Below are 7,934 nucleotides of genomic sequence, written 5' to 3' on the forward strand. Positions count from 1 at the left end.
TACTAGCCTGTATCCAATCATTAATTTAGCCAGTTTGGATTCTATTGCTGTTTACGCACTGCTTATGACTATACAGCAAATCTGCTGGGTTTTTTGTTTGTTTGTTTTTTCTTTAAAAATTCTATTGAAACTCACTGCAAAATACCGCTATTGACTGAAACCATTCAGTATTCAAAATCTAGCAGCTGCTTTGTTTGGATTCATATTTTACTGGTTCATATTGAAATAGCTGTATGCTCAGATCTTTAAGGATGGTCAGCTCTTAAGCAAAACACCATACACAGATATCTATGGTAGAAGTAGACGAGCTATTTCTAGAGGAAAAGCCATTAGAAAACACATTCCATTCATCCTACATTCTTACTTGCTCTGAGGGTGTTGAATAAAATAATGAGATGTTAATATAAGATGTAAATGTTCTGAAATTGTTTCCTAGAGCTCTTTATGTTGAGGAGATTTTATCAGTTAACCTGGATAAATATTCTTGTCATTAGGCAGGGAGCTCATGAGTTTTAAAAATTTGAATAGCAAGCAAAATGCAAATTTTGACTGGTTTATGCTCCATTAACTTATGGGTTAAAGGTATGTGAACCATTTAATAATAATTGAATATGCATGAGCCCACTGGGGTCCATGGCATTATGGAAACAATGACCACTCTTTTGTCCCTCATGTTTACATATTAGGCACAGCAGAGAGAGGAAACGTAAAAAAGCATCCTTCATAAAACGGCATACAAGCCCACCTTGCTGAACTGCTGAAGTGCTGCTATGGCAAGAAAAGGGTCTAATGCAGAAGTCATTGCACAGCACTGGAGAACTGATTCAATCTGCTCCTGAGGAAAAAAAAAATGCATTTGGCACACTAGCTTAACTTGATCAATGCAGAGTCGAGCTAGCATAGTAAAGTAAATGCTGGGGGACTTCAAAAACATTTAAACTTTAATTTTACATTAAGAGATTTGACATTGTCCTGGTTTTGGCTGTGATAGAGTTCATTTTTCTTCCCAGTGCTGTGTTTTGGATTTGGTGTGAGAACGATGTTGATAACACAGGGATGTTTTACTTGTTGCTCAGTGGTGCCTACCCTGAGTCAAGGGCTTTTTGGTTTCCCGTGCTCTGCCCATGAGGAGGGGCACAAGGGGCCGGGAGGGGACACAGCCAGGACAGCTGACCCGAACTAGCCAAAGGGATATTCCATAGCACAGAACATCGTGCTCAGTGTATAAACTGGGGGAGCTGGCTGGGGGGGTGACTGCTGCTGAGGGACTGGCTGGGCATCGGTCAGAAGAAGGTGAGAAATTCTATTGTGCATCACTTGTCTGTCTTGGGGGTTATTCTTTCTCTTGTCTCCCTTTTAATTCTCTATTATTAACAATAACAATAACAATAACAATTATTATTATTATTAATTATTAGTGTTAGTATTAGTATTATATTTTACTTTATTTCAATTACTAAACTGTTATCTCAGTTCATGGGTTTTACCTTTTTCTGATTCTTCTCCCCACCCCTCCAGGAGTAGGGGGAATTGAGTGAGCAGCTGTGCGGTACTTAGTTGATGGCTGGCGTTAAGCTGCAAGTAACATTAATTCTTAAATATGCTGAGCACCTCTGAATCTATTGCTAAGGGACCTCCAACACACTACAGAAGCAGCTCTGCATTTTTGGAATTCAGATTCCTATTACAAATACCCAGTGGTTCAATCACCCATCTGCCACTGGCACCGTGACTTCCTTAGGCAATCCCCATCCTTTTTCTATTCTCCAAATTATTCATCTGTAGGATGACTCAGTGTGTCATACACAGTATACTTGATAGGACACTTGACAACCTCCCACCTTGAAGTCGGCTCTTCAGCTCAAGCTGTTAAGACATATGCTTTTTTGTTTCAAAGTTCTTATTTCTGTCCCTGGTGTCAGACAACATACTGTCCCTGGCCTCTGCTGTAATGCATTTTAATCTAAGCCTTATTTGTACATTGAATGGGAAAAGCAAATGAAAGAAAAGATGCGAGACTGTTAACATGGAACAACTTCAGAGTCCATACAGCAAAGAAGCAATGTGGGTTTGGTCTTGTCAAAGAAAGAAGGTTCACCATGAGCAACACCTTCCCTTTTGATTATCCCCAGTCAAACAGTGCAACCACGTACCTGCTGTACAAAGATTTAAGAAACAGTTTATCATATTCCCAAGAACACTTAAATGGTGTTAACTCTCAAATTCTTGCAAGTGACTGCTCTAACTTCTTATAGAACAGAAACATTGAAGGTCATGTCCTAGACTGTGTCAAAGGGAAAAGCTTTTTTCTCTGGGTTTCCAGTAAGGTTTCACAAATGATTTATGACCTTCCTGTCAAGAAGTACTAATGATTGCAGGTCATTTATGTATTTCTGTTGAATTTTAATTATATTCATAGATAAGACTTACATACTTTAAAATGCAATACTGATATTCAGAATGTGACAATCTTAAAGATCTCAGAGCCTTAACTCCACATAAACATGTTCTCTGTGAGCATGAATATATGCTTATTCTAAATCCATTCACCTTCCAGTGGTTTAGCTAGGAAGGAAAATTATAAGCATGAATATCATATGAAATAGTATAAAAATAGTGTTAGAAGAGCTCTGAAGAGGTCATCTTTTTCATCTCTGCCCCACTCCACAAATCCATTTAAATAAATTGAACAATATTTGTTTAACCCTACTTTAAAGTCTTCCGGAGACAGAAATTACCCAGTTTCTCAAACACTGAAATGAATTGTCTCACTATCCTGTTAGAAATGTCTTTGAAACCCAGATGTCCTTTATTACACAATAAGATTATCACTTCTCATCCTACCTGGTACAGCTGTTGTGAAAGGCATAGTGAACATAGCAAACACATATTTAGATAGTTAACCAGTGAATCAAATGATAAAAGGTAAATACAGAGAATGTTGTTCTCAGCCTTCATATCTCTTCTTTTTCTTTCATGCTTCCTCTTTTTCACCAGAAAGGCCACTCTATCAATCCTCCTTTACAGGTCATTTATTAACCTTTTGTTTGTTGTATTCCACCACCTGCTTTGAAGTGTGCTTCCTAAATCGGGCCACATTAAAGGCTTCATACAATATGGATTTACACCTATTGTGCACTTCAAGCTTAGTATAGTTACAATAAACATAGACAATCAACAATAACAGATGTAATTCCCCACCCCACCCCCCACCCCCCATCTGTATTTGAGTGCTCTCTGTGACAAATCACAATCTACTGGGAATGTGCCAATTTCTCACTTTTAGCTTTTTGTACTCTCTTTTTTACACTCTTTTTAAAGTCATCCTTGTCATATTGGTTCCTGGGAAAAGAAGATTCTTACAATTTTGACTGTTACAAAAAAAGAAGATAGTCTCATTTTGACAGTTACCTTAAAAGTGTTTATAGATGATGGTAATGGCTGCATCCCAAAAGTCCTTGCACTTGAACACAGTTTCCTGAACTTCAGTTCAAGCATGTGAATTTTAACACTGAATCATATCATATGATGTATCAGTTAAAAAAAAAAAATAAATATATATATATATATATATAAAGACTCTTGAATTTGATCTGCTATCATTTAGATGTTTTCCACTTTGCTGTCCATACTGAGCAAACCTACAGAGGCTAGCTTCAGCTTCATCAGGGAAACACCATACAAAATAAATCTGGAATTTTGTGTCCCAGACATTCCTAGTACTATGGATTATTTCCCATGTTGAGATAGTTCTATTCTAGAAATCAAATTGTTTATTGATATTCTGTTGTTTGAAAAGAAGTGAGTGCTTTTGCAGTTCTTAAATCTGACGCAATTAACAATAATCTTCTAAGTGCATAATTAAGCTGAACAACTTTACCAGCAATAAGAAAAACAAAGTCAGTTCCTTTAAACTCATCAGTGAAAGGTTTCTTCAAGAAAATTCAGACTTTTGGTTAGCTGAATCTCCCACTGGACATATTGTTTCCTATGTTGAATAGAGGAAAATTTAACAATTTTAGAGTAATGAAGCCTTGGAGTCAGCTATCTAGTGGGCTGAATAATGAACTACAAAAAATGACACAAAAATAAATATGCATACGGTTGTTTTCAGAAGCAGTAATGCAATCTCTTCTTGACTAGAAGTTTCTGTTGTCATTCTGTTCATACCTGTGCTTGAATTCTGATGTGCCTACCCATTTTGATAGCTTCCAATCTGTTTAAAGGGACCAGTTTCAAAAGTCAAAATACCACTGAAAACACTATGAATCCTGCATGGAAGATATCACTACATTTTACAACTCTGAGATAAACTCTTGCATTTAAACCGTACCAAATGGATTATGAGCTAGGTAAGTAGGTAAATGCATTTATCTGGAAAATTCTTACAGAGTTGTGTTTTAAAAGATTACAAATATCCCACCTGTGACTTCCACTGCAATCAAATCAAGATCTGCTTCTACCAAAAACACTAGACATGGCAGTCTGTCACTAATTAGTCTGTTAATCAGTTTAAAGAAGTTATTCTTACAAAATATTGTAAGATCAATAGGCTTACATGTTGCGAAAAGGACTGATCTAAGCTCTGTATAGCATGAAAAACAAAGCAGTGCAGTAATTTAACAATGTTGTTCATTAATCATAAGCAAAAGAAAATCCATCACTGTAGGCTTCATTTTACTAGTAACTGTTTAACTTTAAAAACCTCAGCTTTAGAAAAAAAAAAATCATTTGAAAACTGGTGCTAAATCAGAACCCCAGCTCTTTACATTGGAAATGCTTAATATCCCTTACTGGAAACAAATTTGTGTATTAGATTCATATTCTGTTTCCATGCTTTAATGTTAGTTTTCATATCAGGTGTGGTTTTCACGGTTCTGTAAGGAAAGAAAAACACTTTGCAACCTGGAGGAAGAAGGATAAAGATGTGACAGCTCTGAAAGTCAAAATTCTGAACTGATTGAGGGGTTAAATTCACCAAGCGATGACTTTCTTGCGCTTAGGAACATACTGCAATCACCAAAAGTAGACTCTTTAGATACCCAAAAACCCTCTAAATATAGCATGGAGGGGGAAGAAAAAATAAAAAATAAAAAAGGGCAAAGAAAATCCTAAATCTGTTACTTGTGACTAAGTTATTAAAAAAAAAAAAGAAAAAAAAAAGAAAGAGAAAACAGTAAAGAGTAGTCAGCTAGATAAAATCTTCCATACTTCTGTGATGTACTTTCAGCAATGACTGCATAACCAAATACTTTCTTCTCTTAGAAGGACAGATTTCTTCTGACAAGGAAAACATATTTTTCAAATTGTGTATTAAGGACAACCTCAAAAGGCCATAGTTAATAAACCCTGTAGAGAGTACTTAGAGGGTGTTTAAGTAAAACTGAATTCCCTTATGTTTTTCTTACTCCAACTTAGAAAGCTCAAAAATGGGTCAAGTCCTGTGGAGTTTAAGAAGTTAGCTACATTGCTTACTGAAATTATGTACATACATATATATATTTCCACAAGTCTCCAAGCAGGCATGCTGCTGCCACAAGGTAATTTTACGTTCAAAAGAAGTCCCACAATTTCTCTGTGTTTACCAAAGTTAATTTATGTTTCTTTCCTAGACATACCCAGTCTGACTCTAAACAACCTGGAAGTTCACAGAGGCTGTTAGTACTATCAGCTGTAGCTATCTGGAAATACAATCACTTAAAGAAAGGAAAAAAAAAAATCCTGTTGTTTTTGCCTTGATTCATCTTTAGTCAGTGATGAGGAAATGTTTCATGGGTAGGCCCATACCTAAATTCTTTCAAGCAACTGAGCTGAGATTTTTGAGATGAAGAACCATATGTCTCTGTCCAAAATAAATATATCTTATGCATTAATCTTGGTGACAAGCAATAATAAAATGCTAAAAAATACATCTACCTCCCAAATTCTACTCTATTATGTCAACAAATCTCTACTAAGACATTCTCCTTCTGATGTTTTTTTTAAATTTGGAATCAAATGTATACACACATATATATACAAACTCATGCATAGTAACACTTATACAGACAGTATAATGTAAACAATGTATTTTAAAACAAGACTTAAAAAGCTTCCCTACAACTTTACTTCCAAGCGTGCATTGAACTGATATGAAGTGTTACCATTTTCTTACTGGCTGTGTTTTTCCAGAGCTCTAAGAGGTGAGAATGATGTTATTGAGAAGCCACTTAATTTGCTGCCTGGAAGAACAAAGTAGTAAAAACAAATGTCCTGCGTGATTTTCTCATGGGGAAAAACAAAAACAAAAACAAACAAAAAAAAAAGATGGGAGCCACATCTGTTCAGGTCTCAAGTCCCAGATACTTTTTACTTCCATAAGATCAGGTTCAGAGTTCTGACACAAAACCCCTGAGGATTAGAACACCTGTGTTAGACTCAAGTTTGGAAAGAAACAGAATTTTATATGTGTCCATGAGACAGTTTTTGGTACTTTTTGCTGTCTATGGCTATTAATGTGCCTGGAAGACTTATGCACAGTTATTCATGAAGAGGGCTAGACTGCAAAATTTATTTTCCTTAGTTGTGCTGTAGCTGTTTGTTGAAGAGGGACCTTAACAATATAACAAAAGCAAAAGGCTGAGACAATAATGGATCTTTAATGGGAAGGAGTACACAAATACCATGTTAGGCAAAGGCCAACAAAGAGATCATAGGAATTTATGTTCCTCCTATTAACTACAGACTATAAAGGATTCTTGAATACTGGCAACCAGCCAAGCCCCTGATACATTCAGATGAAAAACGCAGCTCTTCCAGGACCATGAGTGGATTTCAGGAATCCTTTATCAGCTGAGTGCCAACTTAGGACAGCCCTTGTAATAGCCTCATTTAAAAAATATTAAGTAAGCTAGTCTGTTTGCATTTCTGTTTTGTATGCATCTCCTTCAATCTCTGGGACAAGAAGTTTTCAAAATTTAATTTGAAAAACAAATGATAATTCTTACTGAGGCTGTTTTTTTAAAGTATATTTTACTTATATGTGGCATTAATTAGAATTCCACGTCTCTTTCAAATCAAGCAAAACATGTATTTTCCTATGGAAAGATCTTTCAGCTCTTAAAGTTTGTATTTTCATTCACACTTACATGATTTTAAAGAATTACAGCTTCTAATGGTATTAGAATCAACTGCTTTCTCTCTCCTACAATACCTGGAAAGGTCCTCCTTCTGAGCTGTAGCGTGCCTTCCATTTTTCCATAAATTCCTCTGAAGCATACTGATTCTTTCTTTTTCCTTGAGCAACAACTGTTTTTATAATCACATTGCCTAAGGTTTTAGTAAAGGATATACTTCTCAATAACAATACAGTAACTCATGCTCGCACCTAAAGGCACGCTTTTAGATCAGTATTGCCAAAAAATCTCTCTCAGCATCTTTACCACCAGATAAGAAGCAGAATAGGGCTTTGATATAACTGTTGCCTGTCAGCTGTCAATATTCTCTACAGCATTTAAACCCCTCATGTTCCATAAAGATTATAAGATACATTAGCTTTAGCGAGTCTGTAAAATTATGTAAATTTAAAATGGGAGGTTTACTTCTCTTTCATTTCTTTTTTTTTTTTTTTCTTTTCCACAGAGAAGTGGAAAAGACAATCTTCTTCATGACATATCACTCTGATTATCCCCAAAACAATTACCCTCTACCCTGAAGAGAACGTTCTCACATGCTTTATTAAATCAGCTTCTCTTTTAAGATAAAGACCATAGCTATGTCTTACATTTTTAAATAAAGGAATAGATGTTCCGCTCTTTTAGAAGATAGCCTAGTTCCAAGTTTGCCTCAAGTAAATGGTGCCTAGATTTATCATGCACCTCATTAAATACAGTTAAATTCTTCCATCAATTACGTGATATTTCTTTGTGAAATACTGACTTGGAAAAATGTTAGGA

Source organism: Falco peregrinus, chromosome Z, assembly GCF_023634155.1.
Source record: "Falco peregrinus isolate bFalPer1 chromosome Z, bFalPer1.pri, whole genome shotgun sequence".
NCBI lineage: Eukaryota > Metazoa > Chordata > Aves > Falconiformes > Falconidae > Falco > Falco peregrinus.